The sequence below is a fragment of the Antechinus flavipes genome, chromosome X, assembly GCF_016432865.1.
Source record: "Antechinus flavipes isolate AdamAnt ecotype Samford, QLD, Australia chromosome X, AdamAnt_v2, whole genome shotgun sequence".
In the NCBI taxonomy this organism is placed as follows: domain Eukaryota; kingdom Metazoa; phylum Chordata; class Mammalia; order Dasyuromorphia; family Dasyuridae; genus Antechinus; species Antechinus flavipes.
In genome coordinates, this window is record NC_067404.1 from 55,066,747 (window position 1) to 55,094,614 (window position 27,868).

Here is a 27,868-nt window from a genome sequence, read left to right on the forward strand (position 1 = left end):
CTAGTCATATGAAAAAAAAAATGCTCTGTCATTATTGATTAGAGAAATGCAAATGAAAACAACCCTGGGGTGCCATCTCATTCTTAGCAGATTGGATAAGAGACAGGAAAAGATAATGATAAATTTGGGGGGGATGTGGGAAAAGTGGGACACTGATACATTGCTGATGGAATTATGAACTGCTCCAGCCATTCTGGAGAACAATATGGAACTATCTATGCCCAAAGGGCTATAAAACTGTGCACACCCTTTGATCCAGCAGTCTCAGTACTAGGCCTGTACTCCAAAGAGATCATAAAATAGGGGAAAGGATTCACGTGTGCAAAAAAGTGTGGAAACTTTTTTGTAGTGACAAGGAACTGGAAACTGAGTGGATGCCCATCAATTGGAAAATAGCCGAATAAGTTATGTTATATGAAGGTTATGGAATACTGTTCTATAAGAAATGATGATCAGGGTGATTTCAGAAAAGCCTGAAAAGACTTTCATGCACTGATGCTGAGTGAAGTGACCAGAGCCAGGAGAATATTGTATACAGTAACAGCAAGATTATGTGATGATCGATTATAATACTTAACTATTTCCAGCAATACAGTGATCCAAGATAATTTCCATAGGCTTTGGATGGAAAATATCATCTGCATAATGGAGAAAAAAACTATGGAGTCTTTCTGTTTTGTTTGTTTTTTCCTTTCTCATGATCTTCCCCTTTTGTTCTGATTTTTCTTTCATAACATAACTCATATGGAAATATATTTAAAATGATTGTACATGGGTAAACCCATATCACATTGCTTGCTGTCTTGGGGAGGGTGGGTGAAAAAACAACTGGAACTCAAAACCTTATAAAATGAATGTTGAAAACCATCTTTACATGTAATTAGAAAAATAATATGCTATTAAAATAAAATTTATAAAAACAAAACAGAAAGAAAAAATAACGTTTTGCAGAACTATCAAACTTGCAGCTCTCCCACAGCCATGAAAATATCAGAATGCAGCAGGAAACAGATGAAAATAAAATTGGGAAATGTTTATCAAATTAAAATAAAAGTATAACATAGTACTACCTAAAACCACAACATAGATAATATTAATCTGTAATTGTCTAAGTCAATATGTAGCTTGCAGGGATCTATTCCTATTTGAATTTGATACCAGTGGCTTGCTCCATGTATCTGCTGAATTGCTTTTTGTACCTAAATGCTGGACTTTACATTTATCCTGTTAAACTTCATCTTGTGCTTTTGGTTTAGAGTTCCAGCCCATGGAGATGGATTTACATTTAGAGTCCATTTCCCAATGCCTTATCTCTTCCTCCAATTTGGGGCTTATCTGTACCCAGAAGCGGAATCTTCTCTCTTCTAAGAACCAGATGGATATTTGAAGATGGAGTATTTGAAATAAATGATTTAATTTTTAATTGATCAAAATGGAATCCTCCCTGTCTTCGAGACATGTTGAGTAACTGGTTAGTGTTTCAAAGAGGTGCTGAACTCCACCTGTGTGATTAATGAGTGGAAATAAGCCCTCAAACAGAGTTTTAGCTGAGCTGAAAGTATGTGTGATTTAGCCAGGTGTGTTTTGGAGGCAGTTCAAACTTATTGGTGAGAACCTGATTATAAATTTTCAGTATGACCATTTACACTTTGCAAACTACAAAAATTCATTGCTTGTTACTATTGTTTTTATTCATTGTCTAAGCTTAAGAAAGTGAGAGAAAAAATGTTGATAATGAGAATCAAGATTAGAGAGTGAAAGATCACAATAGCCAAACTCCTCCTCTCCTATTAACCGCAGAAAATGCCAAATTAATTCTGAGGGGAAAAAAAAACAACAAAAATTCATAGCGAGTCATTGTTCAATCCTGGGAAAGCTTACATAGAAAAAAGAGAGAGGCCTGAGGATGCTATGGTAGGAACCAATCAGAAGAGTGGGTGTGGGCACATGCACATACACAAAGATGGTAAAGTTACTGAATACTTGAACAGGAAAGGATTCTGAGGGATCCTTGTGCTAGAACTGGGCATAGGATCGGGCACTACTTTGCTCCTCTGAAGCTTATTGCCCAGTTGGGTTGTTGTTCCAGGGTAGAGAGGAGTGGTCACAGTCATGAAGGGGTAGAGAGATCTTACTTAGACAATAATCAGAGCGTAGAGCAGGAGAGCAGTGACCAGATCCCTCCTGGGATTATATTATTTTGGAAGCATTGAAGGCTCCCCACCCTATGCAGATTAGACACAAGCCCAACAAAAATTCTGTAGAACAGCTAAAGAGCCTTAAAAAAAAAAAAAGGAAAACATTTCTAAAAAAGCAAATAGCAGTAGAGAAAAAATTGGAAAAAAATGAGAAAACTGCAAGAAAATTATGCAAATAGAATTAACAGTTTGATAAAAGAGGCATAAAATTTCAGTGAATAAAATAACCCTTAAAAATTAGAATTGGTCAGGTGACCAATGACTCCACAAAATATCAAGGAACAATACAACCAAATCAAAAGAAAAAATATATAGAAGGAAATATGAAAAAAAAACTAATTAGAAAAAACAACTGACTTGGAAAATAGATTGAGGAGAGAATTTAAGGATTAATGAACTATCTGAGAGACATGATCAGAAAAAGAGCTTAGACATAATATTACAAATAATCAAGAAAAACTGTCTAGATAACATAGAACCAGAAAGCAAAATAGACATGGGCATAAAGTAGGGGCATCATGAAGTGGGGGTGAAGGAGAGCATTGCAAACAGAGGTGATAGATGGAAGCATATCAGGGACCACAAATTAGTTCAGTTTGGTTGTCATATAGAGTTCGTGAAAAGGAATCCCACTTTCTGGGAAAGAAAGACTGGATCCAAGATCCTGAAGGGTTTTTAAATTTATTTTTTATTTTTAGGTATGTACATTCTTTACATACAAATATACATATACATTCTCTCTCTCTCTCTTTTTTTTTTTTAACATATTTCCATATGAGCCATATTGGAGAGAAAAATTATGAGGAAAAAACAGCAGGAAAAAAGATGAAAATAATATGCCTTGATCTGCGTTCAATCTCCATAGTTCTCTCTTGGTACTTTCAACAGAAATTAGGATATTAGGAGAGGTTGGGGGGAAAGCCATCAAGTGTGGGAGGCAGGATTCTGATTCTGATCTGACTCCCAGTCCAGTTCTCTCTTCACTGTGCCACCTGGCTGTTTCTACAGAAAAGATTATCTTAGAGGGGGAATGCTCAAATAACTGGAAAAGGCTGAATTTTGAAAGAAGCCAGAGATATCAAGAAGGGAGAGTATTCAGAGCCATAGAGATAACCATCCAGTGCAAGAGCACAGTGTGTGAAATGGCAAAAAAATAAAAAATTAAAAAAATGAAAGCCAGTGTAGCTGGATCTCTGAGTACATGGAGGGGAGTAAAGTGTAAGAAGATTGGAAAGGTAGGAAGGGGCAAGGGGCTGAAGTACTTCAGCTACATATTCAGTCCTGGGGTAATAGGGAGCCATTGGGTTTTATTGAACAGGATACTACTGTGTTAAGTTCAAGATTTTAGGAAAATCACTTTGGTATCTGAATGGAGGATAGAATGGAGTGGGAAGGGGGATTTGATCAAGAAACAAATTATGTTCAGCTTTTTTTTAAAAGGAAGTATGTGACATATTTAAGAAAGATTTTCATCTAAAATAATTTTTTAAAAATTAAATAAAATGTGTTTTGATACTTTGAGGAGTTATCTTCAGTTTTCTGATCAAGAAACAAATTATGTTCAGCTTTTTTAAAAAAGGAAATATGTGACATATTTAAGAAAGATTTTCATCTAAAATAATTTTTAAAAAATTAAATAAAATGTGTTTTGATACTTTGAGGAGTTATCTTCAGTTTTCTGATCAAGAAACAAATTATGTTCAGCTTTTTTAAAAAAGGAAATATGTGACATATTTAAGAAAGATTTTCATCTAAAATAATTTTTAAAAAATTAAATAAAATGTGTTTTGATACTTTGGGGAGTTATCTTCAGTTTTCTGAAAAGTTTGTTTATACGGGCCACTTTCTGTGAAGATGCTAAACAAAATAAGGCATATTATGCATATGCATATGTTTGTGTGTGCCTCTAGGTAGGTGGATATATTACATAATGGATTGTTCCTAGAAACATGTTTGGCAATAGATTAACATAGAAAAGTAAAAGTGGGTAGAAATCAGTCATTTGGAAGTTTTTGAAATCACTTGTATCAAATAAAAAATCATGGCATAAGAGTTTAGTTAGTCTTGCAGACATGAGGTCAAGTTCTGCTTCTGACACATCCTGACTGTGTGACTCTGGGTAAGTCATCTAACTTTAGTACCTCAGGCAACTCTCTGATAGAAAAATTTCAGAACATCACTGGGAGTACTGATGACATCACATGTTGGTTGAAGGAAACTACACCCTATCCCCCCTCCCCACTATGTAGCTATATATGTGTGTGTATTCATATAGACACATAGAGACTGTATCTGACTTGCCAGCATTTGCCCCATGATGGACTTAATCACCTATAACTACGGCCACCAGTGTGAATTTGTAAATTGACTGTTCTTCCTTCCTTCCATTCCATCCCTTCAGGGAATTAGTCTTTGTTCACACATTTGGAACACCTGGGGCCTAATTGACCTCAGGAGCTGCTCGGTAACTTTCTCTTAAGCTAATAGCCCCAGGAGAGACTTTCCTATTGTATAGGAAAAACCACCTCTCCTCCTTTCATTTCTTGTTTCTGACCTCAGGTATTGCTGAGACTCGGGAGGAGAAAACCCAAGATTTGCATAATACACTGGAATTATTTGAAAGAAACAAGATAGGTAAAAAGGAGTGAGGTAGGACTGTGTTGTGTGTTAGCAAAATTTATTTACACCAGTAAATCCAGGAACCAGATGGGGGAAAGCAAGATGGAGGACATTTGGATGAAGCTCAATGGGAGAAAGAAATAGAATTTCAGAAAAAATTCTTGACTGGTTTTGATTTGTCGGTAAAAGAAGGCAGTAGTTGCTAGGGTGGAAATGATAACACGCTAGGAGAAGGTGAGTCCTCCCTCCAATACTGGTTTCATAAGCAGTGATGATTTTGGAAAAGCAGATTTCAAAGGGTGCTGAGATAGGATGTTTAGCATTCCAAGTTGTATAAGGGGAAGGAGAAACCCTCAAGAATGAAATTGTCAAGGCACAAAAGGAAATAAATACAATAAAAAGGAAAAATGAAATTTGTTTGAAAACCCCGATGTGGATGACTAGGGAACTCACTCAGCAGCTTAGATTTAAGGAAATCATATACAAAATATAGACTTAAGGGCAGGTAACAGAAGTAGAAGAAATCAGGAACACTAAAAGTTCAGAATAAGTTGATTCTGTTTTGGGAAGCTAACAAAAACAAAAACAAAAAAAACAAATTCTTCCCCTTATGGTGGGAAAAAGGAAGATTCAAGATGGATGGGCTGAAAATAACTGACAGAGAGCACTGTTACTGGGAGAATGACCCTTGTCCTATAAATGAAAGAACAAAAATGGCTAAGAGGGAATTAATACTCAATGTAAATATTGGAGAAATTCAAGTCCCTTGGCCCAGAGGAACTCCATCCTTTGGGAATGAAAGAATTGGTAAATGGCCTAGATGCTAAAAGATTGGAGAAAGGCAAATGGTATCCTGATTTTCCAAAAGGGAAAGAGAACAGAATCTAGACAAACTAGAATTGGTCTTGAATTCTTGAGACATTTCTATAATGGATGATTAAAAAACAACTGATACATCTCCATGGCATTCTCCTGTAGATCAGGAGAATGCCATGGAGATGTAGAGATTTTGGGGGGACATGATGGATAAAGCACCGGGACTGGAAGCAGGAAGACCTGAATTCAAATCCAGCCTCAGGCACTACTTAGCCATGTGACCTTTTGTGACTTAATCTCTGTTTACCTCAGTTTCATCAATTGTAAAATAGGTATAATAATAGCTTCTACCTCCCTGGATTTTGGTGAGAATCAAAGCACTTTATATGCTTTGTAAACTTTAAAGCACAAACTGCTATCATTATTATTACTTTAGCAAAGCATTTGATAAAAGTTCTCTCTTAACTGATAATACAGTTAGATGCATTTGGTTCTGGTTGAATAATAAGAATCAGCATGTTTGGTAACTATTACATGTAAGTGTAGAAGGAAGTCTTCAGTAGAATGCCCCAAGGATCTGTGCTTGGTCCTCTGCTGCTTATGTTGTTTTATGTTATGTGGAACATACCTTAGGGATTTGAGGCACGTGCTTCATATATATAGTGGATCAAACACCTAGCCTTGGATGGGTTGGCTTAAGACAACAATCCCCCTTTACAATATGGTTTCATTGAGAAAATGGATTATATGTTCAAAATAATTGATTTCCCCTTTAGGGTATACATCTCGTTCCTATTCATTCATCCTCACCTCTGCTTTTTAACATCCTTGGTTTCTTTCAAGACTCGGTTTGGATATATTTTGAAGGAATATCTTTTCCGGTCCTTTCCTCCCCTTCCCCATCTTCCATATCCCTTGAGTCTTTCCTTGTAATGTAATTTTCCTTCTACTTTATCTGTCTTTTATGTGTGCGAAATTTAGAGACATGGCTTCTCTCTGTTATCATGTAAGCTCATTGAGGGAAGGGATCTGTTTTTGCCCGTGTCTGCTTTTCTTTGGATTCCTTATGCTTAGCACAGTATGTGCCACATGGCAAGTGCTCAATAAATGATCGATGATTAATAAGTACAGTTATCCTTCCACCTTGTGACTTACCCTATCATAGTTTCAATATATCGAACCACCAGGATGACATGGGAAGGCCAGTAAAGGATACAGAGTCTACGACTATATACTTAACCCAGATTTTACTGAAAGGTACTGTTTAATAGCCCATAAAAAAAAAAGAAAAAGAAAAAAAAATTCAGATTTCTTTTCTGGCATGCAAGAAGGGCCATACAATTTTACGTGGATTTAAACCTCACCTTTAACCTCTACAACAAGGGATAACTGTGTACCTCTATCTAAAAGCTCAAGAATCCGGGAAGGTTTTAATCAGTATGTCTGCTTCTTCCATTCATGGAAAGGTTACTTCCTCTACACTTTTATATTCTCTTTTTGGTGAGCTGCTGTGGCCTGAAGAGTTCAACCTCCAGTGGCCAACCACTGAGTGATCACTGAGTGATCAAATTAGATCATTCATGGAAGGCTTTTTACAAACCTGAGAGATATCTAACCAGGACACTTTTTGGATAATAGCCTCATACTTCATCCTTTGGTTTCTGCTCAAAACTCATCAAGTTTGATAGGTCCTATCAAAGCTCATGCTTGAAGGGGTAGCCTTCAAGAAACCAGGGTCACCACTATACCATTTTGAGGCACTAGAAGACTTTAGCACAGGGTCTCTTTATCCCCATCTTGACCAACGTATTATCTTTAAGATGCCTTGTCCACCTTAGGCACCCAAAGGAAATTTGGGTCCTATTTCTCTGGCAAGCTTACCGTATCTGTAACTCATATCACATGAAAGTTTTTGGTTTCCCTCTCTGTTGAAAGAAATGCTTTCTTTTTTTTTGTTAAACATTGTATGCAATCCTAGAATTTCTTCCCTCAAGAATTATGAAAATGATTAGATTATTAACTGTTAGAATGATTAGAATGAACAAATTCGTGAGAAATGGACCATGGGTACTTCTGATATGGTATGACCAGGGATGAATGAGTCCCTCATTCTGGATGCTATTATCCTCATGAAACTTCATATCCCATTAGCTTTCTTGGCTACTGTACCATCACATCATTGATTCATATCGACCTTGTGGTACCCTAAAATTTTCAAATCTTTTTTTTTATATAAACACTTGTCTGGCTGTGTCTCTCGAATGGTGTATTAATTAGTATGGGGTGGAAAGCTGATCGGAGGAATTCCCCTGGTCAATTTGATGAGTGTCCGTCCTCCATCCTCTTCTGTAGAATATGGGCGTGTTCTCATTGGCTCTTTGTTGTAAAGATAGGGAATGCAGTTTATCTTTTAGGAACTGGAGGATAGCCCAGTCTAATTGATTAGGACTCTGGGAAAGATGGACACCTGTCAAAAAAGCAATCCCTTTCCATGGACCTATAAAGTTTGCTAATAGACTTGCTTGTCCTTTTTCTCCGTTTTCCTGATCAAAAGACAGAAGAGAATGGCTTTCTGGTCCAGAGATGCATTGAGGTCTGTACATACATCCAATTTTCCCTTTCCCCAGGAATTATTTCTGGCAGCCCAGGGGCAGAAGTACATGGAATCACACGGGCCTCTCCAATGTACACAAGTCAGCAACCAGATTCCTAATAGTAGCTTTCTTGGCTCAAGATGTGGCGTCAGCCAGGGCAATGATACGGTACCTGCAGAAACATATGCCAGAAGAAGACATATGCTCGTACAATCTGCTGAAGTGGGCAATGCATAGATAATTCTCCTGAATGCCAACTTCCTGCTTAAAGGAGGAGGGTTTCCATTTTTCTAGGCAGTGTAATGGCAAAACGTAACCTTTATTGAGTAGTATTAGTCTTGATTGTCACATTTTGTTTGAGAATTTAAGGATTAGAAGCTTTTGTTTAGAGAACAGGGGATTTCCTGAACACTGTACCTCTTGGTGAAAGGTGATACTCACTCACCTGGCTGTCTTATCATCTAAATGTCACTGCAGTGGATAGAGTACTGGGCCTGAAGTTAGAAAGACCTGAATTTAGATACACTAACTGGGCAAGTTACTTCTATTTGCCTCAGTTTCCTCAATTATAAAATGACATATTAATGGCACCTACCTCACAAGGTGGTTGTGAGGATTAAATGAGAGAATATTTGTCAAAGTGCTTAGCACAGTACGGTGGTATATAAATGCTTATTCCCTTTCCCTTGCGCTATTATATTTTCCTGGGACACTAAGCTTAAGTGATTTGTTCAGTGCTATACAAAAAACATGTATCAAGAGAGAAAACTTGAAACCAGATCTTCTTAACTCCAAAACCAGCCATCTACTTACTCTGCCCCTCTGTCAGTCAAATTATCCTGTCAAGCAAGAAAATAAATTCACTCTGCAATGATCTATTCTTCCTGAAGCCAGAATGACACTTAGTAGTCATTGCTTCCCTTTCTAGATATTTACTGAGCATTCTTTTTTTTTTTCCTTAGTCAAGGAGCAAATTTTTATCACAGTAGTAATTGTAATGCCATTACAGAGTGGGCTTGAATTTTTTTTTTGCTAGACAGAAGGAAGAAGTTTTTATTTTAATTTTTATTATTATTAAAGCTTTTAATTTCAAAACATATGCATGGATAATTTTTCAACATTGACTCTTGCAAAATCTTCTGTTCCAAATTTTCCCCTCCTTCCCTTCTCCTAGCTGGTAGGTAGTCTAATACATGTTAAATATGTTAAAGTATGTGTCAAATCCAATATATGTGTACATATTTATACAGTTATCTTGCTGCACAAGAAAAATCAGATCAAGAAGGAAGGGAAAAACTGAGAAAGAAAACAAAATGCAAGCAAATAACAACATAGAGAGTGAGGATGTTATGTTGTGGTCCACACTCAGTTCCCATAGTCCTCTCTGAGTGTAGATGGCTCTCTTCATCACTGAACAAGTGGAACTGATTTGAATCATCTCAATGTTGAAGAGAGCCACATCCATCAGAATTGATCATTGTATAGTATCATTGTTGCCATGTATAATGATCTTCTGGTCCTGTTCACTTCACTTAGCATCAGTTCATGTAAGTCTCTCCAGGCCTCTCTGAAATCATTCTGTTGGTTGTTTCTTATAGAACAATAATATTCCATTAAATTCATATACCATAACTTATTCAGCCATTCCTTACCTGATGAGCATCCCCTCAGTTTCCAATTTCTTGCCACTATAAAAAGGGTTGCCACTGTGGGGCCCTTTCCCTCCTTTAAGATCTCTTTGGGATAGAAGCCCAATAGAGACACTGCTGGATCAAAGGGTATTAGCCATTCTTTTAATAAAATATTTGAACATTTACCAGGAAACCAACTAAGACTTCTATTTTTTGGATTTTATTTTCTTTTATTCTTTTATTTTTTTTCAGAGAGAAAATTAAGTCAATCTCTTTTGCACCATGCTCTAAATACCTCAGTTTAAGCTGAAAAATAGAATACTGAGAAAATTTGCACATAATCAAAATTGGAAAATCATAGAGGAGTTTGTTTTCTGGTTTGGTATGGCTTTGGTATGGTCTTGTCCTAAACAAGGACCATGCTTGGAAGATTGTTTCCTAGTAGGTACAGACTTATGCCTGTCTATGCACTCAGTGCCCCTCATAATTCTAGACAGGAATTTCCATGATATCTATCTAAGACAAAGATGTTCTCTACGACTATAAAAGAGCAGAACTTACTGGCCCACAGGGTAATTATCCAATTGACACCACCCTATACCCCAGTGAGTTTCAGATTGATTTTAAAAAAAGTCCTATTTTGGGGTCCCTAGCACTCATACATGGAGGACTTTTGTCAGCTCTTTGCTTCAAAATGTGATCCTCTTAGCAAAGACTTTTTTGACCTAAGGGCCAAATGGTCTGAGTAATATAGGGTATCCCCCAAAATCTTAATGCAGTTTTAAGTTACTTGACTTTTGGGACATCCCGTATATCTTGATGGATGGAGATCCTGTGAGATCCTTCTAGCCAATGGGATTGTACCATCGTATACTCTGTCCCAGAGACAGCCTGGTACAACATGGACAAAGGGTGGGTGTTAAATAATGAGGCAGAACCAGAGTTTTCCATATCTATTCCCATTCCTATTAACAAAAACTTACATTTCTAGAGTTATTTAAGCTTTGCAAAGCACTTGGCTTATATTATGTCATTTGATCCTCACAACAATGATATAAGATGGATGAGGTGAAGAAATTGAGCCTGAGAAGGGTTAAATGACACACTCTGGTTTATATAGTGTCTGAGAAAGGATTTGAACTCGGGTCTTCCTGGCTTCAAATCTAGTCCATTATCCACTTTGTTACCTGTCTCTAGGTGGTTATTTGTAATGATTTGGAGCCTAAGGGATCCGGCCAATATTTTAACCGTAATAAGGTCTGCGTACTTTATTTCCAGCTAGCAGGGGGCACACCAAATTCCTCCTCCCTTTCAATTTAGGTCAAGTGGCCAAATCTATACTTAAATGTTGCTTATAATTCCATAAGAACGAAGCAAAATTAGTGTAAACCTAAATGTTTAATTTTGGGGGGGATGTTCTGTTTAAATAGCCAAATTATGGGCTAAATTTAAATGAAAACCAGCATGAATTGGATGGCTTATGTCTTTGTGTGATGGCTTTTATATTAAATGGTTTACAGGGATGCTGTTGTTTGTCTCGAAAGCAGGTTGTCATGCATATTAATAAGGCCCAGGTGCTAACTTCACGCTGCTCCCTTTCCAACTCAGAAAATCTTTATATTAAGTTAAAGTGTTTTTACAAGTATTTGTTGTAATAATTAGGAGGCACCACATTCAGCGTTGTAATGTTTACTGGGCTCCACGCCACCGTGTTTCCCAATCCCCGTCTTTCCTGTCGTACGTATGCTGGCTGGTGCTAGGAACCTGCAGTTAGCTCCTGAGGGTAAGGGTAGGAGGTAGGAGGGGGCAAAAGGGGAAGGGGCATTATTCACTGGGATTCAACAGTCAGAGGAGAAGCTTAGGACCAACTAAGTCAATGTACTATGGTTATAAAGAGCACTGAATTTGGAGTCAGAAGAATTGCCTTCAAGGCTCAGTCCTGCCGTTTAGGAGATGTGGGACCTTAGACAAATCACGTAAGGCCCTCTCTGGGCCTTGGTTCTGTAAAAATGAGCACAAGAGCATTTGTAAGTTCATAAGACCATGGATCAAGATCTGGAAGGGACTTCAGAGTCCATTTTGAACACCCCTCTCATTTTATTGAGGCCCAAGAAGAAAAGAGACCTGTCCAAGATCTTGCATAGAATGATAGACCTAGAGCTGGAATGACCTTATGGGTCATTTAATCCTATGCCTACTTTCCCAGGTTGATTTTAGAAATGTTCTTTTTAAGCCTTAAAACTTGATATTATTGTCAATAGAGACAATTATTAAATCAACCGGATCAATGGATCAATTAAGAAGCATTTATTAATGCTTCTTATATAATATTATATATTATGTAAAATAATATTATATATAAAATAATACAATAATAATATAAAAGTAATAATACTATTAAGCAGCTACTATTTGTCATATTGGACCCTGGATGTACAAAAGCAAAACTGACACTGTTTTTGCCCTCATTAAATCAACCCGATCAATGAATCAATTAAGAAGCATTTGTTAAGTAGCTACTATTGGCCAAGTCCCATATTGGACCCTGGGTGTATAAAGGCAAAATTGAAGCTGTCTTTGCCCTCAAGAAACTTGCATCCTTACATTTAATTTTTATTCTGAACTTAACAAATGCCAAGTAAAATGCACATTGCTGTATACATATGTATATGTGTGTATATATACATATATATAAACACATATATATGCAAACACATATATATTTAGTAGAATAGAGAAAGGGAAATAGATTTCTATTATATATAGCTTACTTCTTTTAAGAGATATAATAAATTCTATATATAACTTGCAAAGCTGTCTTACTTGACTGTAATATTTTTCTTCAAGTCTGTTCAGTATAATTTTTGGAAATATATTTCAATGGCTCTTTCTTCAATTCTTGAAACCCTATCCTTATCCCTTAGTCTCCTTCCCTCATTCTCCCCACCAAGAAAAATGAAAAAATGAAAACCTTTATAACAAGGGGATAGCACAGTGTAGAGAGCATCAGCCCTGGAGTTAGGCGGGCATGAGTTCAAATGTGGCCTTGGACACTTATTTGCTGGGCAAGTCATTTAAGTCCAACCTCAAAATAATGAATTTAAAATAAATTTTAAAAAGTAAAAAACAAAAATAAGAAGAAACCGTAACATTAAAGAAGGGAGGCGAGGATGGCTACATAGTGTAGTGCATAAAGGACTGGCCCTAGAGTCAGAAGGACCTGACTTCAAATTTGGCCTCAGATACTTACTAGATGTGTGAACTTGGGCAAGTCACTTAACCTCAGTTGCCTAAAAAGTTGTAACAAATATGTAGGGAGAAGAAAAATAAATTTCCATATTGTTTGCATCTGAAAATACAGATTTTGTTCTGTATCTTGGGTCTGTTACCTCTCTGTCAGGAGAGATGGCAAATTTTTTTGTGAGTGAATGTGCTGCTTGGCCATTATGTGGGGTAGCCAGAATATTGAAGTGCTGCTGAAAGAGCTGTGTAACGGGGTCCTCGGGCGATTGAAAAGTACCATTTTCAAGATAGTGAGTGGCCATTTGGTGGTTGTATCTAGCTACTTTGGTAATCACATCCGGATATCGTCATGAATGAAGCAGATTGGATCATTTCAATTATTTCTTAGTGCACTGTGTACTAAGCAGACGCAGCTCATAGAGCCTTAGAGCTCATGTGTCATTTAGTCAGGTCCTTATCCCATGGTACCCTGGTACAGTGGAAGGAGTATGGAACTTGAAGTCAGAGATCCTAAGTTTTGTGATCTATGTGACTTTGGCCCAGTCATTTATCATCTTAGGGTCCCATTTTCAGTGTATGTAAAATGAGAGGGGGGGGAAGGGGACATGGTTTGACATGATGCTGAGTGATCTTTAAGGTCCCTTCTAGTTTTAAATCATGTAGATTAATAATAATAATAGTATTTATATAGCATCTTTATGTGCCAGAAACTGTACTAAGTGCTTCAGAATTATTATCTCACTAGATCCTCACAATGGCTTTGCAAGGCAGGTACTATTGTCATTGATTTGCTTCCATTGTGTCCAACTCTTTGTGAGATCATTTTAGGTTTTTTTAAAATTTGTTTATTTAGAACTTTTAATAGCATTTTATTTTTCCAAATACATGCAAAGATAGTTTTCAACATTCACCTTTATAAACCATTTTATTCTACATTTTTCCCCCTTTCTCTCTCCCCTCCGTCATCCCTCATTTGGGGTTTTCTTGACAAAGATACTGACGTGATTTGTGATGTCCTCCTCTGACTCATTTAAAGATGAGGAAATTGAGGTAAAGAGTGAAGTGACTTGCCCAGGTTCACACAGCTAGTAAGTGATTGAGGTCAGATTTGAACTCGGGTTTTCCTGATGCTAGACCCATTGCTGTATCCCCTGTACCATCTAGTTTCCTTGATTGTGACCCATTCCATTTTTGAGTCTCCTGAACTGTTAGGAAGTTTTTCTTTATATTGAATTGGAATTCTTTCCCACTTCCTCTTCCCCCCAGACCCCAACTCCAGCATATCAACAGGATTTAGAGTTAGAAGAAATATTAGAGACCATCTAGTTCTAGCTCTTCATTTTTCTTTCTAAAATTTTTTTTAGTATTTTATTTTCTCCAATTACATGTAAAAACAATTTTTACTCCAGCATTTATCAACAGGATTTAGAGTTAGAAGAAATATTAGAGAACATCTAGTTCTAGCTCTTCATTTTTCTTTTTAAATTTTTTTTAGTATTTTATTTTCCCCCAATTACATGCAAAACCAATTTTTAACATTTCTTTTTTTTTTTTAATTTGTAACCTTTTATTTTTCAACTGAAGAAATGGAGGGCTAGATAGAGGGAAATATTTATTTGTTTATTAAGTCCACCTGGCTAGTTAATAGAGTATATTGGGAGGTTGACCAATACTATCAATCAATTAGCAAGCATTTATTAAGCTCTCACTATGAACCAGGCACCAGTAATACAGATATAACAGTTCCTACTCTCGGGGAAGGAGCTTACCCCCCATCTATTAATGGGGGTAGAAGAGAGCTATCAGAGGAAGGGTCTCATTAGCTGCTCTTTTGCAGATACTGATAAGGGAATGGTGGCCAAAGGAAATCCAGGTATAGACCCCCCAGTTATCCTGGTAGGAGCCTCCAGCAAGTGACCAGCTCAGTAGGAAGTAACTTTGGAGTCAGATTAATCAGATTCTAGCACCGAACAGCCAGATGGTGTAGTGGGTAGCTCAGTCAGAAGTCATCCCTTTCTGGCCTTGCCATTCTAAAACACTATCTTTTCTATGGAGTTGTGATTATACATTATCCCTGCCTTCCCCAAAGCACTGTAAGGCTTATTTTTTTTAAAATTAAAATCAATTTTCCTTGAAAACTTTTGATTCTTCCTTTTGAAACACCAGGAAATGTCACAGGATATTGCAATAGTGGGCATTGAGAATTACGGACATGGTGTCTCTCTCCCAGAAATCCGGAGATAGATGGTAACAGAAACCATTTGTACAATACAGGCTCCCCATTTGGAGTGTTACTCTGGGTGTGGAAGCAAGCGAAGAGAGATGGAGGAAGGGAGTAATTTAACTCTCAGCTGCAGAGATTACAAATATGAATATATAGATATTTATGAAAAGTTGGCTTTGGGTTTTTTGGCTTGTTTTCAGGAAACAGTATATTATTTCAGAACAGGGTCAAACTTCTGAAGACTTTCTAATAGTGAAACTGGAAGAACTGGGCAATGGCCTTAGCAGTAAATAAATGAATGAATGAATAAATAAATAAATAAATGAGCTTTTATTAAGTACCTACTACTTACTGTACAAGCCAGGCATTGCACTAGGAATTGGAGGATTTAAAGAATGAAATAATTGGAAAATGCCATCTACATCCAAAGAGAGAACTATGGAGATTGAATATGGATCAAAACATAGGATTTTCACCTCTTTTTGTTATTTGTTTATTTTTTTCTTTCTCTTGGTTTTTTCCCCTTTAGATCTAAATTATTTTTTGCACAACATGACAAATATGGACATATGTTTAAAAGAATTGCATATATTTAGCTTAAAAAATGAAATAATCTCTACTGTCAAGGAGGTGGCACAGTAGCTAATTCAGGGGTCAGGAAGACCTGAGTTCAAATCTGTTCTCAGATACTGTCTAGCTGTGTGACCCTGGGCAAATCACCACCTCTGATTGCCTCAGTTTCCTCACTTGTAAAAATAGGGATAATAATAGAGCTTATCTTCCAGGATTGTTGTAAAGCTTAAATTACAATAATATTTATGAAGTATTTTGCAAATCTTGAAATGCTGTTACATAAATGTTATATGCTCATGGTGGAGAATGAAGTATTCTTTATAAGGCCCTGGTTGAAAGTCCAACCTTAACTAGTAACTCCTTGAAACAAGGACTTTTTTTTTGTATTTTCTGTACCTCACACCTTAGAAATCATGCTGTTGAGATCAGGCGCCTCCGGGAAGAATGTGTGTTCATATGAGTCTAGAGCCAGACTCCCTTGTAAATAGATAGTCCCTGGCCAGTGGGTACATCATGTAGACTTTCCTGGATTAATCCAGGTAGAGTTAAGAAGCCAAAGGAAGCTAGCTTGGAAATCTAGCCCCCAGGATGGGACCTAATCTAATTGAATTCAGGGTCCTTGGGGATTGGAGGGAACCAGGGCCACAAGTTCCCTTTTAAATGCTTATTGATTCTACATTTTGCCCTGGGCTCATCAGTGATTCTGAATCTCAGAGCTGGAGCAAAGACCTCCCAGCAAGCACAGCTAGTGAAAACCTGATCCAAGATTTAAATATAATTTACAATACTCCTCAGCAATCAAGGAGCATTTATTAAGCACTTTCTCTGTGCTAGGCAAGAGATTATCTAGTGTCTTTTGGAAGCTGTGATGGAGATGCATTTTAAGCTAGTGGTGGGGAATTCAAAACCATTTAATTTTTAGGAAAATCCATTTCATTGAGCAGTTTGCCTGGAATTTTTTCCCGTCAGTCCCTTTTTGTCATTTTGCTGGACACTGAATGATTTTCAGGGGTCTTTAACTTACCAAGATTTCAATTCAACAAAACCCTTCCCCCTGTCCACTAAGGCATTACAGCGATTTATTTGATTTGCAGAGAACAGAGTATATCCCTGCCAATCCTAATGCAAGGCTCAAATCTGCTTTACAATCCCTTCCCCGTCAGTCAACAAGCATTTATTAAGCACTTGCTGTATGCCAGGCAAGCGGTCATCAACTTTCATTCAGAAGAACTCTAGTGATGAGGAATCTAAGAAACAAAGGTTCCTGTAGGTTTTGGTTTTTTGCAGGCTGATGCCATCTGGAGGGTACAGAAGAATAAGTAGTTCTATAGAAGGGAAGAAGCCTAAGGATAGAGGTTGTTTTATTTTTACCTTTATATTTCCAGTGCCCACTATGAAGTTGGTACTTAATAATTGCTTGTTAAATGAACCAATGGAGTGTTAGCTCCATGAGGGTAAAGACTGTTTTATTTTTGACTACAGTCTTAGCACTGAGCAGGATGTCTAGAATGTAGTAGGTGCTCAATAAATGCTTATGAATGGAAGTTCCTTTTATTTCAATTCATAATCAGAAATCTAGACCATAGCTAATGTCTGAAATTCCCACTGGGATAAGTAAAAGTAATAGGCAGGCAGATGAGGTATTGGCAAGGAATGAAGCCAAAAGGAAGAAATAAGAGATGGATTAGCAGAAGAGAGGGCAACGAGGGAATAACAAAGGCAAAGGAGATGTAGAGAGGTAACTCATAAAACACTTTACAATTTACAAAGTGCCTTACAAAGTATAGTTATCCCTTCCACACCACGGGAGTTAGGAGCAGAGCTGCCCACAAATTGGAAAATCAGAGTAAAATTTTTTGGCCCTTGCCTATAATCTGGAAAATCAACGTAAAGTTGTTTTGGCCTTCCCTTCATACCAAAGAAGAAATCTGAATTTTGTTCTTTTTCTTTTATAAGATATTTACAATGCCTTATTCTAAAAATTTAAGTAATTGGTCACAGGCTATATGTAGGTCAAAGCTACGTTGTCTATGGCTTCTGCAAAACTCCCCTCAAATTCCCATTTACAATGATTTCTTATGCTGACCCATGATATATCAAAACTGCAATGGGGAAAGTCACATTGTGGAAGGGATAACTGTACATTCATATTATTGAGTCTCCAAATTTATTAGAATATTAACCATTCCCCAATTGATAAATGGTCAAAGGATATGAACAATTTTCAGATGAAATAATTAAAGTTATTTCTAGTCATATGAAAAAATGCTCTAAATCACTATTGCTTAGAGAATTGCAAGTTAAAAACAATTCTGAGGTACCACTTCACACCTCTCAGATTGGTTAAAATGATAGGAAAAGATAATGACTGGAGGGGATGTGGGAAAACTGGCGACTAATACCTTGTTGGTGGAGTTGTGCACTGATTCAACCATTCTGGAGAGCAGTTTGGAACTATGCCCAAAGGGCTATCAAATTGTTCATAACCTTTGATCCAGCAGTCTCACTACTAGGCCCGTATCCCAAAGAGATCATAAAAAATGGAAAAGGACCCACATGTGCAAAAATGTTTGTGAAAGATTTTTTTTGGTGGTAGCAAGGAATTGGAAATTGACTGGATCCCCATCAACTGGGAAATGAATGAATAAGTTATAATGGAATATTATTATTCTGTAAAAGACGATCAGCAGGATGATTTTAGAAAGACCTGGAGAGAAGTCATGAACTGATGCTAAGTGAGTAGAACCAAGAGAACAGTGTACACAGCAACAAGATTATATGATCATGTTCTGATGGATGTGGATCTTTTCAACATTGAGGTGCTTCAAGGTGATTCCAGTAGTCTTGTGATGGAGAGAGCCATCAGCACCCAGAGAGAGGACTGTGGGGATTAGATCACAATATAGCATTTTTATCTGTTGTTGTTTGCTTGCTTTTTTCCGTTCTTATTTCTTCCCCTCTTGAGCGGATTTTTCTCGTGCAGCATGAGAAATGTGGAATTATGTTTAGAAGAATGGCACGTGTTTAATTTGTATTGGATTGCTTGCTGTCTAGGGAAAGGGGGAGGTGGGTAGTGAGGGAGAAAAATTTGGAACACAAGGTTTTGCAAGGGTGGGTGTTGAAAACTATCTTTGCATGTATTTGGAAAAATAAAAAGCTAATAATATAAAAGATATTATTGAGAATCACAATAATCCAGTGAGCTAGGTACTAAAGTCACTTATTAAGTGTCAGGCACTATGTTGAGTGCTGGCTCTCTACAGATTCTCAGTGCTTCCTTAAACACTGATGCTATTGATTCTGAAACTCACAGGCTCCTAGATAGAAATCGAGGAGTGACCTTAGAAGCCTCCTAATCTATTCCTATTATTTTATAGAGGAGGAAACTGAGGTCTAGAGAGATCATGTGATAAAAGAGTAGGTGATGATCAGCTTTAATAGATTTAGCTCTTCTCAATGATACAGTGATCTAAGACAATTCCAAAAGATCTGGGATGGAAAATGCCATCCACATCCAGAGAGAGATCTATAATGATTGAATGAGGATCAAAGCATACTATTTTCGCTTTTTTGGCTTGCTTTTTCTTCACTGTGGTTTTTCCCTTTTATTCTGATTTTTCTTTCACAACCTAAAAAATATGGAAATATGTTTAAAATGATTGTAGATGTATAAATTATATCACATTGCTTGCTGTTTTGGGGAAGGGGGAGGTTAAGGGAGGGAGGAAAAATAATTTGGAACTGAATATCTTACAAAAATGAATGTTGAAAATGTACATGGAATTGAAAAAATAAAATACTATCGAAAAAAATAAATGTGTTAAAGAATATTTGGGGAACCTTCCAAAATGGTGGTTGTGGAAGGAGAGAGAGTAGAATCTCCCTATAGAAGCATTATCTATAATGAGGAAACTAAGTGACTTTTGAAAAAATAATAGCTTTTTATTTTCAAAATATATGTAAAGATGGTTTTCAACATTCACCCTTACAAAACCTTGGGTTCTAAATCATTCTCCCTCCCTTCTTCCCATCCTCTCTCCTAGACAACAGGTAATTCAATATATGTTAAACATGTATAATTTTTCTTTGCCTATTTCCAAATTTGCCATGTTGTACAAGAAAAATCAGATAAAAAGGAAAAAAAAATGAAAAAAGCAAGCAAATAACAACAAAAAGGTGAAAATACCATTGGGATCCACATTCAAGCCCCATAGTCTCTTTCTGGATGCAATTGGCTCTCCTTCATAAGTCTGTTGGAATTGGCCTGAATCCACTTCATTGTCAAAAAGAACCACGTCCGTCAGAATTGATCATCACATTATCTTGCTGTTGCCATGTACAATGATCTCCTGGTCCTGCTCATTTCACTCAGCATCAGTTCATGTAAGTCTCTCCAGCCTTCTCTGAAATCATCCTGATGGTCATTTCTTACAGAACAATAGTATTCCATAACATTCATATTTTATAACTTATTCAGCCATTCTTCAATTGATGGGCATCCACTCAGTTTCCAGTTTCTTGCCACTACGAAAAGGGCTGCCACAAACATTTTTGCACACGTGGGTCCCTTTCCCTCCTTTAAGATCTCTTTGGGATACAGACCCAGTAGAGACACTGCTGGGTCAAAGGTATGGACAATTTGACAGTCCCTTTGGGCACAGTTCCAAATTGCTCTCCAGAATGGCTGGATCAATTCACAATTCCTCTAACAATGTATCAGTTTTCCTCCAAAATTCATCTTTTCTGTCAAGTTAGCCAATCTGAAAGGTATGTAGTGGCACCCCACGGTTGTTTCAATTTGCATTTTTCTAATCAATAATGACTTAAGGCATGTTTTCATATGACTAGAAATGGCTTTAATTTGTTCACCTGAAAATTGTTCATATTCTTTGATCTTCTATCAATTGGAGAATGGTTTGTAGTCTTATAAATTTGAGTCAGTTCTCTCACTATATTTTGAAATGGGGACTTTATCAAAACACTAGAATGTAAAATTTCCCCCAGGGTTCTGTTTCCCTTCTAATCGTGGCTGTATTAGTTTTGTTTGTATAAAAACTTTTAAATTTAATATAATCAAAATTATCCATTTTATATCTGATAATATTTTCAGCTTTCTTTGGCCATAAATTTCTTCCTCCTTCACAGATCTGAGAGGTGAACTATCCTTTATCCTTCTAATTTGTTTATAGACCTTTTATGTCTACAACATAAACCAGTTTCGACTTCATCTTGGTATGGGGTGTTAGTAAATGCCTAATTTCTGCCGCACTAATTTCTAATTTTCCCAGCAATTTTTGTCAAAAAATTTCTTCCAGAGGTTGGAGTCTTTGGGTTTATCAAATACTAGATTACTAGTCATTGACTATTCTGTTGTGTAAGCCTAGCCTACTCTACTGATCAACTACTCTATTTCACTAAGTGATTTTTTAATAAGATGAGTGGTTAAGAAAATCAGTTTTGATCACTCTTTTATGCTAGCTATAGGAAAGACCCAATAATCTGAAGGTAAAAGAGGCTGAGAAGAAATAAAATTATTGCCACTGAAAGATAATTACAGAATGCTTAGGTAATCAAGTAAAAGTTAACTGTAACAATAACTTCAATAAAAGTGCAAGATATAAAACAAACCCACGAATTAGTTGCCTTTCTATAATCTAACACATAATACCATCGAAGCTTGAAAGACATAGAAGAATCAATTCCATTCAAAATAACTACAAAATATTTTAGATAGTTGGGAGTCTACCTACCAAGCACACTTAAGATATATGATTACATCTAGAAAATGCTTCTTCCAGAAACAAAACAAGATGTACAATTGGATAAATATTGACTATTAATCTTTGGACTATGCAAATATAATAAAATGGTGACATATAAATTAATTTACAGATCCAGTGCCATATTTTTATCAGTAATTATTTGGTAAACCCTTATTTTTCTTATAAAAATACTTATTTCAAATACATACCAGCTAGCTCTTTTTAAAATTCTTCTTCTTCTTCTTCTTTTTTTTTTTTTTACTAATTAACATTAATTCTAATGACTAGATGGTATAATTGTAAATGGACAGCCGTTTCAGAGTTAGTTCTCCATCTATTAAATTTAATATAAATTTTTTGTGATATTATTTTGTGTGTATCAAGTCCAGAACTTATCAGTTCCTTTCTCAGAAAATGAAATGTTCGCCCTATGAAGAAAAAAAATAGAGATGACATGATTTAACCAATTTCACACAGGTAAACATTATAACTCTCCATACATATGGGTCTTCTCTTTCATTTCAGTACCTTCCTAGTGCACTTTTGTTCATTCTTGTTATATGAACATTTGATTATGTGTTTTACCTCTCTATCAGATCCAGAAAACCAGGGACTAGGCTTTATTTTGTCTCTGTGTCTCCAACCTACAGTTGAATGCCTTGAGTACAATAGAAGTTTAATAAATGTTTGATTAATAGAATTGGATTCTCATGGGCATTGCAAATTTTGCAAATGGTGTCCTAGATAGTTTCTTTGGTTCTATTGTTTTTTTTCCCCTCCTGTCCATTCTGCACACACTAACTTCAAAAGTAGTGATTTTATCTTGTCACTCAAAGACCTTTGATAATCCCCCATGATTTGAAGACTAAAGAATTCTTTAACCTGCCATTTAAGGCCTGCTGCATTTGACCTCCAACATAGTTTTTCTGTTTCTTTCACTACTTTTCTGTATTCATCCCGTGATGTAGCAAAGTTGGGCATTCAGTGTCCCTTTAAAACTTCCTGAACTTTCTCTGAACTGAATAAGGTATCTCCATATCCTACTTAGACCAATGTTCAATTCGCTTCATTTTCCTATGTCCCACCTTGTAAAAATCCTGCCCATTCTCAATTCTACTTCCTCTAAATTTTCCACGGCCAGTCCGACTCCGGCATGTCCCCAATCTCTGCAATCTTAGAAATCTAATCGTACCATTCACCTGGCACTTAATGCTATTACTGAAAGCATTAATTATAATTTTAAGGGTCCATGTCTTAGATTCTATCATCTTACAGGACAAATATCATACATTAATAAGATGTCAGAGCTACAATGAGATCATAAGATCACTTTGTCCAACCTCTTCATTTTGAGGGAGAATCTGAAATTCAAAGAGGATAAAATCTTTGGTTTTTAAACTTGTAAAATCAAGTGATTTTTCCAGGAAGAGTGGCTCTGATGTATTTTTTCATCCACCAAGGTCACACAGCTATTTAATTATGGAGTCAGAGCTTCAACCTAAATTTCATGATGCCCTTTATGCTATATTTCATGTTATGCTTCTTTGTATTTTCATCAACTTGAAGCATGGGAAAAGAGTGTTTTATTATATTATTCAAAACATTTAACTCCAATATTGTGTAATCAGAGGTTGCATGCACCTAGAAGTTTGCCCTGACCTCAGTAACTCTCTGGGAAAGCTGGAAATGATTAAAGGAATTTTTCATTCCTAAATCTAAAGAATTCTTTTCTTCGTTCTCTACACTCATGACTTTTAATTCTCAAGTAGATTGTTGATGCTGTGATCTGGGTGCACACTTGGAAGTTACACCTTGTCCATATATATCCTGCCTAAGTATTTGTATATCATTGTTGACTGTTTATTCATATTTAGCAAAAAAGTTTTTTTTTAAATTATCATCCTAAGTACACCCAAAGGGTTATCAAACTGTGCATACTCTGACCCAACCATGTCTCCACTGGGCCTATATCCCAAAGAGATGTTAAAGGAGGGAAAGGGACCCACAGGTGCAAAAATGTTTGTGGCAGCCCTTTGTGTAGTGGCTAAAAAGTAGAAACTGAGTGGATACCCATAAGTTGGAGAATGGCTGAATAAATTGTGGTATATGAATGTTATGGTCTATTAATGTTCTGTAAGAAAAGATCAGCAGGATGATTTCAGAGAGGCCTGGAGAGACTTACAGGAACAGATGCTGAGTGAAATGAGCAGAACCAGGAGATCATTATACACGGCCACAGCAAGACTATGAGATGATCAACTCTAATGAACTTGGCTCTTTTCAACAGTGAGGTGATTCAGACCACTTCCAATTGTTTAGTGATGGAGAGAACCATCTACACCTAGAGAAAGGATTATGGAAACTGAGTTTGGTTCACAACATAGCATTTTCACTCTTTTTGTTGTTGTTTGCTTGCATTTTATTTTGCATCTCATTTTATTTTTCTGGTTTGATTTGATTTTTCTTGTGCAGCAAGATGATTGTATAAATATGTATCCATATATTGGATTTAAAAAAAGAAAAGAAAAAAAATGTCATCCTACTTGTTGATTCAATCTCTCCAGATACTGTGCTTATATTTGGGGCCAGCATCTACCCGACCTAAGACAGAAGCAAAGCAAAAGTTCACAAAAATTCACAATATCAAGAGAGAGGATTAGAATTAAATATTATCAAAATACTATCAAAAACATAATGAGCAATTCATTATTATACTGCAAAAATTATTCACGGCAATTGAGAAAGAAAATACCATGCCAAATTCCTTTTCTGAGATAAAGTCCTAATACTTAAACCAGGGAGTGATGAAAAAAGATATAGGGATAATAAATAATTATCACCATATTAATGCATAAAATTTAAATACAATCCTAGCAAAAAACTGCAGCGATGTGTCCAAATAAATTATTCACTGTGACATAGTTGAATTTATACTAGTGATACAAAGATGGTTCTACCTAATAAAACAGTTGACATAATCATTTTCCTTAAAGATACCCGAGACAATGAAATAGTATAAAAAGAAAATGTATGTTTGCTAGAAGAAGAAAAAACATGTAAATTCATAAGGGAAAACTCTGCTGAGTTGTAAAAAGACTTAACAACAGTGGGACACTATTGGTTTTTTCTCAGAACTGGGCAAATCTGACAAAGATAAAAAGAAAAATGTTGAATTCTTAGATCTGAAAGACTTAGAATTTCTTTTGAATGGGTCTATCTAAAAACATAAAAAATGGGTACATTATAATTTCTCTGTACTCTGAGAAATATTTTAAAATATATCTATAATGTTAGAAATATTAAATACACAAATCACAAACCACAATGCATTTAAATAATATTTCACAAAGGAAACACAAGCAAAAGAGTCATGCCCAAATGGAGACTAAATAATGGCATGCTGAATATGAGGGGTTAAAAAACAAACAATAGAAACAATGAATAAGAACTCTAATGATAAGGCAACCTACAGAAATTTGGGAATATAACCAAATTAAGTCCCCAGACAAAAATTGCATTACTTATTTAAAAATAATTTTATAATATTTCTTTCTTACCTGATTTTTTGAGGGGTTGGCGAGGCGATTGGGGTTAAGTGATTTGCCCGGGATCACAGTTAGAAAGTATTAAGTGAGAACAAAATTGAACTCACATTTTCCTGATTGCAGAGCCAGTGCCCTATCCACAGTTCCATCTAGCTGACCTTATAATAGTCTTTCTATATAATTAGTTTCATTTGTAATCCTGTATGTTTTAACATTTTAAAAGTATTTTTTCCTTCAGAAGGGGTTCATAGACTTCAACAAAGTGCCAGAGGGGTCTGTGGCATAAAATGGGTTAGAAGTCCCTGCACTGGCAAGATTTACAAATGAACAAATTCAAATTAAGCACAAAAGATAATATCATGAGAATAAGAGGAGTAGATAAGATAAAAAGAAAAAAAAACTATATAAATGGCAAGTAAAATTATAAACTTGTTCTTTAAACAGACTAACAAAATTGATAAATTTTTAGCCAATCTCATCAAAAAAAAATCAAAATAGAAAAATACAAAAAATGAACAAAGTGAATTCATAGCAGAAAAGAAAAAAATTGTCAGAACACAGTATATATAATTATATGACTGGAGTTATCAGAATTCAAAAGAAAAATGATTACCTACAAAAATAGGAGCTACTCAAATTACGAAATCAAGAAATAAAGATCTTAGTTCAATCTGAGAACATGACATTGAACAAGCTATAGGATGATAGAATTCTAGGATCATGATTAAAAAGGTATTTATCAGAAGTGGGAGATGAATGGAGAGACTGATCCAGAAGATTTTATAGGTCATTACCACCATAAATGTAAAGAACAATTAATTCCTATGCTGCACTAATTATTCACAACAATTGAGAAAGGAAATATGTTACAAGATTTCTTTTCTGAGACCAGCGGGGTTCTAATGTTAAACTAAGGAGAGGGAAAGCAAAGAGAAAGAGTAAATGAGCAACATCGCTAATGAATATTGGTTCAAAAATTTTAAATAAAATCCTAGCAAAAAGACCAGAGCCATATATCTGAACAAATTGTTTTAATTATTAAATTAAATTTATTTACCTGTGACCAAGTTGAATTTATACTAGGGATATGAAGATGATTATATTTAGTAAAACGATATAATTATATTAAAATAATAACAAAGTACCCTAAGTCACAGGAATATGTAAATAGATACAGAAAAAGCTTTTAATAAAATAAAAAAAACTCCTTTATGGAGGAAGTATAGGCATTGAAGAACCATTTTTTAATATGATGAGGGGTTTGGAAGAGACTGAAAGAGGAAGGAGCAGAGCCACAAGTTGTAGATGGCCTTCTCAAGGAGTTTATCTATGAAAGGGAAGATTGAGAGATATCTAGTAAAGATGAAAAAATCCGGGGATAGTGTTTTAAGAATGTTGACGACATCATTGTGTTTAAAGGCAGAAAGGAAAGATTAGAAAACAGAGGGAATGATGAAGGGACAATCTGTTGTCAGAGACAAGATAAGATGAAATTATGGATGCATGTAGAGGGATTTTCCTTGGCAAGAAGGAGGTCTTCATTTAAGATCAAACTGAAGGGAAAAGCCAAGGAAAGGTCTAAGTGACATGAGAGGAGGAGAGAAGGAAAGGAAGCTCTTAGTTAATGACTTCAGTTTTTCTCAATGAAGAATGGGAGGAGGGAGAGCAGTGAAAGCCTTGAGGAGGGATGAAAAGATTTGGAATAAAATGGAATAGCAATCAATTAGGGAGATATAAAAGAATTGCCTTGCAACAGTGAGGGCCCACTTGACTTTATGTAATATAAATTTAAAGCATATCTAATCAGTATTATTTTGTGACTTTCTCCAGCTTCATTCAGTAGCATGTGGTTAGTAATGAAGAAGGAAGGCAGTGGGAATAATCCAAGGCTGAATTTTGACATATGATCATCAATAAGGACAAAGGGTCAAGGGATTTTAGTGTAAAGGATAGTGTGGTATTGAACTAAGGTGTCAAGGTAGATAAGGGAAATGAACATAGCCAGTGAAGGGTGATGGTCTGGGAAAGAACTTAGAGATGAAAGGATGGATGAAGATAGAGAATGAAGCACAGGATGAAGGGTGCTGGGACATAGAGGAAAATGCAATCATGAGAAACAATCAAATTCAGTTCAATAAACAAGAACAATAACTACTTGGGGAAGCATTTTATTCAATAAGATCTGCTGGGAAAACTAGTAAGCAATTTGGCTAAAAAGGAGTTTAATCTATTTTCTTACAATCGTATACTATAATAAATTCCACATGGATACTTATAAAAGGTAAAATGGTTCTGAAAAAAATGGAGAAAAATTTATTGAGGCACCTTTCACAGTTATGACTAGGGGAAGAATTCTTAACGAAGAAAAGTAGAGAGGAGATCACAGAAAGATAAAATTATATGAAATTGAAAAGCTTTTACATGAACAAGTTCAATATATCTAGGATAATAAGCAAAATTGTTAGCTCTGGGATAAAAACTTTTACATCAAATGTTTTTGTTAAAGGTCTAATATATATTATGGAACATGGAGGGAATTAACAAAAATATTTAATCAAGAGCTTTTCCCCAGATACCAAGTCAAATAATAAGAGTGAGCTGTTCTCAAAAGAATTACCAACAAAAACAATTTATAAGAAAACCAAAATCAGTTATATAAAAGA